The sequence below is a fragment of the Cebus imitator genome, unplaced genomic scaffold (assembly GCF_001604975.1).
Source record: "Cebus imitator isolate Cc_AM_T3 unplaced genomic scaffold, Cebus_imitator-1.0 Scaffold166, whole genome shotgun sequence".
NCBI classification, from domain to species: domain Eukaryota; kingdom Metazoa; phylum Chordata; class Mammalia; order Primates; family Cebidae; genus Cebus; species Cebus imitator.
Window position 1 is genome coordinate 2982840 of NW_016107481.1, and position 9351 is coordinate 2992190.

Sequence of the window (9351 nt, forward strand, 5' to 3'; positions counted from 1 at the left end):
TGTCACGCAGGCTGGAGTGCAGTGGTGCAATCTCGGCTCACTGCAACCTCCACCTCCCAGGTTCAAGCAATTCTCCTGCCTCAGCGTCCCAACTAGCTGGGATTATAGGTACATGCCACCACACCCAGCTAATTTTTTGTATTTTTAGTAGAAATGGTGTTTCACTATGTTGGCAAGGCTGGTCTCCTGACCTCAGGTGATCCACCTACCTCAGCCTCCCAAAGTGCTGGGATTACAGGTGTGAGCCACCACGCCTGACCCATTATGACTTTTTACTAAATTTTACAGATCTATCATTTTTCATGTAACATTTAAGGCACACATGGATTTCCAGAACCCTTGTAGAGATCTACAGCCCAATCCATTTCTCCAGGCACTCATCTCCTCTTACCACGAGTCTCCCACATTTTAGCTTGGACAATTCCTTTATAGAAAATATAAAATAACTCATTAAACTGGATTATCTTCAAAATCACTTTTGAGATTATAAGATCCTGGGACAATAAGTACTTCCAAAAAGAATTTTGAGACTTCTAAAGAAATGACAGCTTGACCAATATTTAGGTCCTGTACCTCCTAACACTATTTTCATACAACTGTGAAGAAATTTAAAAGACATAACCCCATAAGGAGGAGACAACAATGGAGAACAAGCGGCAACAGGTTTCTGTATAATGGAAAGCAACACTTGACTTCCAGAGTGAGATGGCAGATTGAACACGCACACATCTAATTTTGCTTCCTCCCAAAACTTAACTAAAACAAGGATAAAGAAAGTTTTGTTACTATTGTTTACTCTGTTTTTAGGACACAAGCCATAAGGACAGGGAGAATGAGACAATAGCAACAAAATTTTGGAAGCTGGAAAGAAGCTGGATAACTGACCTAGTTAAAGATGGCCAAATTCTAAGCCAACAACGCTGACAACTGAGAACAAATCAGTTTACACCACAGAATCCTCAAAAGGTTCAGGAGCTGCCAGAACAAAGAGGGGAAGGGAGACTAAAAGGATCGGGTGAAAGCTGAAAAGTTAGAAACCTAGATTTCCTCCAAGCTGCTGAGTGCCACCCACAATGTAGCAGATGATGGTAGATTTCTTATCTCAAGAGGGTAAACCATACAAGGTGGAAGACATAGGTATCCTAACAAACAGAGACAGATTATGTGAGCCTATATACTAAATGCTCTATGGCTCTTTACCCAACCCTCTTTTCCTGAGTTCCCAGATACTGGCAACTAGATCTCAGCTCACCAAGCAGAAAACTGGAAAATACTCTTTGGAAAATATGACTAGGACAAAAGGAAAGATAAATACACTAGAGATAGCCTCAAACAATCCACCCAGACCAATAGTTTCAATGTTAGCCACAAACTGGAATTATCTGGGCAGCTTTAAAAAATACTGGTGCTAATCTACAGAGATAGAAATCAGAACAGTGGTCACCTCTGAGCCGGGAGTGAGACAGCTGAAGGGATATAAAGACATTTGGGCCGGGCGCAGTGGCTCACGTCTGCAATCCCAGCACTTAGGGAGGCCGGGGCGGGTGGATCACAAGGTCAGATGTTTGAGACCCAGCCTAACCAACATGGTGAAACCCTGTCTCTATTTAAAATAAATAAATAAATAAATATTCCAGAATTTTTGCCATCCTTTACATCTTGTGTCAGTTACATGGTAAAAATGAAACTACACACTTAAATTCTGTGCATTTTATTATATGTAGCCACACCTAATTTTTTTAACTATTGCTACTGGGGGCCTATTCTCAGACATTCTGAGGTATTAGCAGCAGGGATTTTTTTTTTCCAAAGCTCTCCATGTGATTCTAATGTACAGCCGAAGCTGAGAACCACGGCTTTAGACTCTAGAATACTAGGTAAAAGTATCTGTCCTCAAGCCCTACTTACAACCTCAGGGCTTCCCATCAGCTTTCAGTAGCCCACTCTTAATCATGAACAAACAACCAAGGATAATCAGTCCTCCAAGGAGGGCCTCTACTAATAAGACTACACCAAACAGGAAAAAAGTAACTTGGAGAAAACTACGCAAGGAAAGGAAGGTTTAGGCTGGGCACAGTGGCTCACACCTGTAATCCTAGCACTTTCGGGGGTCGGGACAGGCGGATCACCTGAGGTCAGTTCAAGAACAGACTGGCCAACATGGTGAAACCCAGTACCTACTAAAATACAATAATCAGCCAGGCATGGTGGCAGGTGCCTGTAATCCCACCTACTCGGGAGACTCAGATGGGAAAATCACTTGAACCTGGGGACGGTGGTTGTGGTGAACCGAGATCACACCACTGCACTCCAGCCTGGGCAGCTGAGCAAGACTCCATCTCAAAACAATAAAAATAAAAGAAGATTTTAAAAAATTATTTTTAACATTCTCAGAAATATAAGAGCAGATAAGAGCAATAAAAATAAAAGATTATAAAAAACTATTTTTAACATTCTCGGAAATATAAAAGCAAATATAAGCCATATCTGCTCTTATATTTTATCTCTCCATAAAACAGGAAGAGATGGAGGAATAAGTGACTGAGTAGAGGAAGCTGAACCTACAGGCCTGCAGAAAGGAATACAAGCAAGAAACAAGCTGAGGGAGTCTCTCTGAGCCTATTCTGGCTCAGGAAGCTGCCCGATAAAGTGATACAATTTTTTTAATTTAAAAAAAGAAAAAGCAGCAAGCTGATTTGGTTAACTCACAGAACCCCAGAAAGGCTCAAGATCTAGGTGCCTAGGAGTTCCCAAGTATAGAGTCAGTGGTGGAGACGGAAGGGGCTAAATAGTAAGTCGTTTAAAGTCTATATAAGGTACAGTTGGACTCCAGGCTCCCTCCTCCACCACCATTCCTATCTCATAAATGTATTTTCTAGAAACACTAACCTGGTGATACGTTTTGGCTCTGTGATACCACCCAAATCTCACCTTAAATTGCAATAATCCCCACATGTCAAGGGCAGGACCAGGTGGAGAAAACAGAATCACAAGGACGATTTCCCCCACGTTATTGTGATAGTGAATTCTCACAAGATCTGATGGTGCGGGACTTCCCCCCTTTTTTGGGCACTCTTTCTCTCTCCTGTTTCCCTGTGAACAAGTGTCTTCCACAATGATTGTAAGGTTCCTGAGGCCTCTCCAGCCAAATGGAGCTGTTAAGACAATTAAACCTCTTTTCTGTATAAATTACCCAGTCTTGGGTATTCTTCATAGCAGCATGAGAATAGACTAATACACATGAAGAGACTCCAGACTCAAAAAAAGTAAAGTGAGGCTCAAGGCTAAAAGCCAAGGGATTAAACAGAAGTGGCTGGGCATGGTGGCTCACATGTGTAATCCCAGCACTTTGGAAGGCCGAGGAAGGCAGATCACAAGGTCAAGAGATTGAAACCATCCTGGCCAGCATGGTGAAACCCCATCTCTACAAAAATTAGCTGGATGTGGTAGCATGCACCTATAGTCCCAGCTACTGGGGAGGCTGAGACAGAAGAATTGCTCGAATCCAAAAAGCAGAGGTTGCAATGAGCTGAGATCGCACCACTGTACTCCAGCCTGTCGACAGAGCAAGACTCCGTCTCAAACAAACAAACAAACAAAACCAGAAGTGTGTTTGGTGAAAAGCAGCCCCTTCCCACAGCCCACTTCCTTTGCCCACCTTTCAGAACACTGGAAGCCAAGCACAGACCCTGTCCCCCTCCCCTAGATTTGATCACCAAGAGAAATTCTTAAAAGACCTAGATAGATATGGCATGTTATTACATCTCTCTATCCAGGTCTTTTAGGAATTTCTCTTGGTAATGTTCTCTTGGTAATTTCAAGAATTTCAATTTTGATATAAAACTGAAAGACTCAGTATTAAAACATCAGTTCTCCCCAAATTTATATATACATTCAATTCCAATTCCAAAATTTGTGGAAAATGACAAGCAGATTCTGAAACTTATATGAAAATGCTAAGAGCCAACAGCCCAGAAAACTTTAAGAAACAAAGTTGAGGAGCTTATATTACCATATATCAAGGCTTATTATAAAGTTACATCAATACAGTGATATTAACACAAGGATAGCCAGTGCATAATAAAACAGAACAATCCTGAAACAGACCCACACTAATTTCATAAATTAGCTGACCTTACTGTCACCTAATTTATGAAAAAAAAGTGCCACACCATGCCTGGACTACTTGCACATTTATAATTGTGAACTTTTTCTCTATACTTCAATAACTTTTCTAAGATTTCTTTGACACAAACTCTCTGGAAATCTTAAAGCTAGCATTTAGAACATAAAAAAATAGTTTCTGGGACGGGCGTGGTGGTTCACGCCTGTAATCCCAGCACTTTGGGAGGCTGAGGCAGGTAGATCACTTAAGGTCAAGAGTTCGAGACCAGCCTGACCAACATGGTGAAACCCTGTCTCTACCAAAAACGCCAAAAAAAAAAAAAATTAGCCGGGCATGGTGGTGTATGTCTGTAATCCCAGCTACTCAGGAGGCTGAGGCAGGAGAATCGCTTGAACCCAGGAGGCGGAGATTGCAGTGAGCCAAGATCGCGCCACTGCTCTCCAGCCTGGGTGATAGAGTGAGATTCTGTCTCAAAAGAGAGAAAAGAAAAGAAAGAGAAAAAAAAAGAAAAAAGGGCTTCTGGTACACTGGTGAAATTTTACTGACAAAATTTTAAAACAAAAAAAAAAAGTTACTAACACATACCAGCTCAGAACAAAGATTAAAAACTACCAGCAGATCAATTTTCTTTAACTTCAGGAAGCACTGGGATTCATTCTTTAGGCAAAGAAAGGAGTTTATTATTCAACACTGTAACCCAAAGAAAAGATACCACTTCAACAAAGTACTTCTTTCCGGAAGCAGCTCTATCAGCAACAGATGGGAGGGAGGAAAGCGAGGAAACCATTCCAAAAGTCTTGGCTAACTCTTGGATGAAAGGATGGCAAATGAGATCACATAAGAAGCCCCAAAGACAGACACAGGTAAATCACAGCAACTCTTTGGAGTACAAACACCAACACCACAATCCAACCTACCGGAAATCCTGCGGTTAAGGCTTGCCCCACTAGTCATAAGGTGATTCAGTGATGGCTACAAACGCTCCTCGAGTGCATCCTGGACCTGGCTCACCCGCCTTGCCCATCACCAGCCTGGAGACACGCTATGCGCAGAACCCAGGAGGCCAAGTAAAGACGCCAACTTTGCAAGTAAGGGGCGCGAGGCTCTCGCCCCTCAGGTCCGCTGAGGGAACCGACTTCTGGCCTCGAGAGTGGGGTACCGGGTCAGTGTCCTCCACAGGATTTACGAGGACGTGCCCCCGAAGCTGCTCCGCCCCTCCACCTCCCTGGGACACACTGTTAGACCCGCCGGCGAGTTTCTTCCCCAGCGCCCACGAGAAGGAGGGCTGCGGGCGGCGGCGGCAGGCGAGGAAGCGAGCGCAAGGAACTTAGGCCCTGCCGGGGCCGGGCGCACCCGCCCCGCTCGCTCAGCAAAACTTGCGACTGCCGCCGCCCGCCGCGCCTCGGCCCAGCTGTGCGCCAGCGGAACCCGGACTCACCGCCCGCCCGGCTTCCCGGCCTGCCCGGCCTGGCGCGGCGCCCCTCACCTTGGAAACGTTGGTTGGACTTTGCTGTAAACATTAATTTCCCATCCAGCCGGCAGCCGTGCCGCCGCTTCTCAGCGCCTCGGCCCCGCTCCTGGCTCCACGGGTCGCCAGTCCAGCATTCCCAAAAGCACAGTGCTCACTCAGAAGCTCAGGGCTGCCTCGCGACCCTCAACTACCCCTCCTGGCACTGCCGTTGTCGGAAACGCTGCCAGCCCGTAAGCCTGCCGGCCCGCTGGCTTTTCCAGAGTCCGGCCCCGCCGCGTCAGGAGAGCCCAAGGCGCAGGCGCAGCAGGGTCTTAAAGAGACCCGGCCGCCTCCACTGCAGAATTGGTTCGAGCAGGTTAGGGGCCGGGCGGGCCCGCTGAGAAAAGGAGAAGCCGAAGGGATTGGACAGAGTGCAGTGGGGGCGGGGAAATCCGTCTCTCCCCTCCGCCTCTCTTTCAAAGCGCCAGCCCTCAGCCCTGCAAATCGTCAACTTCCCCTGCCACTTGAACCGCCCCTTGCATATCAAAGCGACGGAAGACACACCCCCTGGAGGGGTCCCGAAGCGACCCCGCGCCTTGGACTGCGGATCTCGCGCTGCCACACCGCCCCCGAGCCTGACTTCCAGGCCCCGGGCACGCGGTGCAGACGCGCAGGCTTCGGAAGGCAGCCCCGAGTTCCCCCGGGAGGTGACCTTAGGGCACTCTCAAAAACAATAATCAACGTGTAAATGCCACTTGTAATGTACTCTTCCACGTCTCTACGCACTAGGTTTATGCAGACTCCTGCAGGGGGCAGAACATGGGCACAAATATGTAAGAGTCAGCCGGGCATCCCTCCAGTATCAACGAAGAAATTCTTAGAAGGAAAGTAAACAGCCTATTAATTCTGATCTAGGAAAAGCAGGCAAGAACAATTAAAAAGGCAATACAGGTTACTTTCACTATATGTTTATAAGTGACAAAAATTATAATTATCAGCACAAGAAACTCCAAAATTCTTTGTCTAGAAATTAGATATCCCTAGTTAGTTATTTTCTAATTTGAATTTATAAGACAGAATTCACAGATGGGATTCCACGGAACTAAGCATTTCAGAAAAAAAAAAAAAAAAAAAAAAAAAAAAAAAAAAAATTTAAAAAAAAAAAAAAAAAAAAAAAAAAAAAAAAAAAACTGTTTTTTTCAACAAGATTAGGAAATACCAAGAAATAGGAAGTAAAGCCATGCCCTCCACCCAGCTAAAACCTTTGAAAACATGAAATTTTATCTGAGGCAAATGTTTACATAACTTTAGGTCGTGCCATTATTTAAAGTCACTTTAACAATTTTATTGCAACCGAATTCATCTTGTATAAGAAAACTAAGACACATCCTTAATAATGTACTTCTCTCGTCTTAATATTACATCTGTCAGCAAATTCTATTGGTTTTTACCTTACAAATTGTCCTTGAATCTGTCCTCTTCCATCTCCTCCATCACCACCCTAGTCTAGGCTACCTTCACCTGGGGCCTGGGGGTGAAGGGATTACTGACCTAGTCTTCTTGTAGTTTACCCATATCCCCTTTACCACCTCTATAATCTCAACACAACAGGCAGAGTGACTTTTTCAAAATACAGTGTAACCCTGTCACTTCCCAGCCTAAACCACTTAAACACCTTCTCATTCCCTTAGACAAAACTCCTAACTAACCAAGCCCTGAATGACCAGGTGCCTTGCTCACCTCTCCACCACTTCTCACTGCTGAGACCATTTCCACACTGCTCTCTGTGCTCCAGCCACACTGGCCTCTTTTATTCCCTATTTACCAGTTTCCTGGCCTCAACAGAGCTTTTGCTCATGCTTTGTTCTGTGCCCAGAAAGTTCTTTCAGTCCTCATCCTTCTGACAACAGCTCTAGTATCCACCTCTGAGAAGCACTTTCTGACCTCCCTACGGTGCTCTCTTACACCTGTCACATCGCATGAAACTGTAATTGGGTGGTTATAATGGTGAACTTTTTACTATTGGCTGCATAAGTCCAGGATTTGATTTTGTTTGGTTCATAGTTGTATTTCCACATTTGTTACATACATATTTGTTCAGTAAATGAAAATTATAGATGCTAGAACTTGAACTAAATTTGGCATAAAGTCAGGGAAAGGTAAAATGTAACAGTCTGACATTTGGAATCAGAATCTAAAAACTTCAGTTATATTAAAACTGATTTTATATCATTTTAGCTGGGTTGTCACAAGATTCTTTGGGTAACCTTTAAAACAGTTCTCAAAGAGCCTTGTATAGACACCTGAATTAATAATGATAAGACATGGATGGCCCACATAAAACTAATAACATTGGTTGCTTCAAGGGAGGAAGACTGAGCCAGGCAGAGTGGCTCATGCCTATAATCCAAGCACTTTGGAAGCCTTAGGCTGGCGGATCATTTAAGATCAGAAGTTCAAGACTAGCCTGGGCAACATGTGAAATCCCATTTTTACAAAAAATACCAAAAAAAAAAAAAAATTAGCCTGGTGTGGTGGCCAGCACCTGTAGTCCTACTACTTGGGGGATTGAGGCAGGAGGATTGCTTGAGCCTGGAAGGGTGAGGCTGCAGTGAGCCATGATCACACCACTGCACTCCAGCCTGGGTGACAGAGCAAGATCCTGTCTGAAAAAAAAAAAAAAGAGAGAGAGAGAGAAAAGAGGAAGACTGAGTGATTGGTGGATACAGGTGGGAAGGAGATTTTTACTGCATGCCTAAAAGGTTTAAAATCGTACCTTTTTAAAAGTATATGAATTATCTATATGAAGATAAATAAATGACCCAAGAGTGTCATGCTGTTCCATTTATCTGAAATTCTAGAAAAGGTAAAATTAATCCGTGGTGAAAAAATCCTAACAGTGGTTTCTTGTGGCAGGGGATTAACTGGGATGGTACAGGAGAGAAATTTCTGGGTGGTAAAAATGGTCTCTATCTTGATAGGGATATGAGTTACATAAGTATATTCACTTGTCAGAAATATGCAGGTAACATTTCAGTGAACGTAAATTTTACCTTAAAAACTGTAAAAAAAAATGAGCCAGGCATGGTGACTCAAGCCTGTAATCCTAGCACTTTGGGAGGCCGAGGTGGGTGGATCACCTGAGGTCAGGAGTTCAAGACCAGCCTGGCCATCATGGTGAAACCCCATTATTTAAAAAAAAAAAAGGGACTCCATGTTTGGGTCCCCTTCCACGAACACTCTCGTGGAAGCTATCTTTCTCTTTCCTGGATTTCCCCTCTGGGGTCCCTTCCACACTCTCTTGTGGAAGCCTGTCTTCCCCTCCTAAACTCCATCTCTATTCCCTTCCACTCAGTATGGAGGCTGCTTTCTTCTCCTGGATTCCATCTTTCTGGATTCTCTCACTCAGCATGAGAGTTAGTTTATTTCTCTCTCCTCCTGTTTCTCTCTCTCTAAATAAATAAATCACTTTAAAAATAAAATAAAATAAAAAGTCGCCAGGCCCTGTGGCTCATGCCTGTAATCCTAGCACTTGGGGAGGCCAAGGCGGGTGGACTGCCTGAACTCAGGAGTTCGAGACCAGCCTGGGTAACATGGTGAAATCCCATCTCTACTAAAGTACCATAGAAAAAAAAAAATAGCTGGGCATGGTGGCATGCACCAATAATCCCAGCTCCTGGGGAGACTGAGATAGGAGAATGGCTTGAACCCCCAGGGGAGGGGGAAGGGGAGGGTGGAGGTTGCAGTAAGCCGAGATCGAGCCATTGCACTCCAG

The 9351-nt window shown here is 44.4% G+C and overlaps 1 protein-coding gene across 12 annotated transcripts in view; it reads right to left on the reverse strand.

Annotated features, from left to right (window-relative positions):
- EVI5 (ecotropic viral integration site 5) overlaps window positions 1-9351 on the reverse strand; it is a 241745-nt gene that overhangs the window by 226804 nt on the left and 5590 nt on the right. For 2 of the 12 annotated variants that reach the window (XM_037744145.1, XM_037744147.1), the window contains exon 1: window positions 5613-5886. The exons of 6 other annotated variants lie outside the window; for them this stretch is intronic. The gene's annotated coding sequence lies outside the window, so the exon portion shown is untranslated. Of the gene's footprint in view, window positions 1-5043; window positions 5986-9351 lie in introns of those variants that run through there. 4 more of the 12 variants (XM_017544165.2, XM_037744146.1, XM_037744140.1 and 1 more) reach the window with 4 other exon arrangements.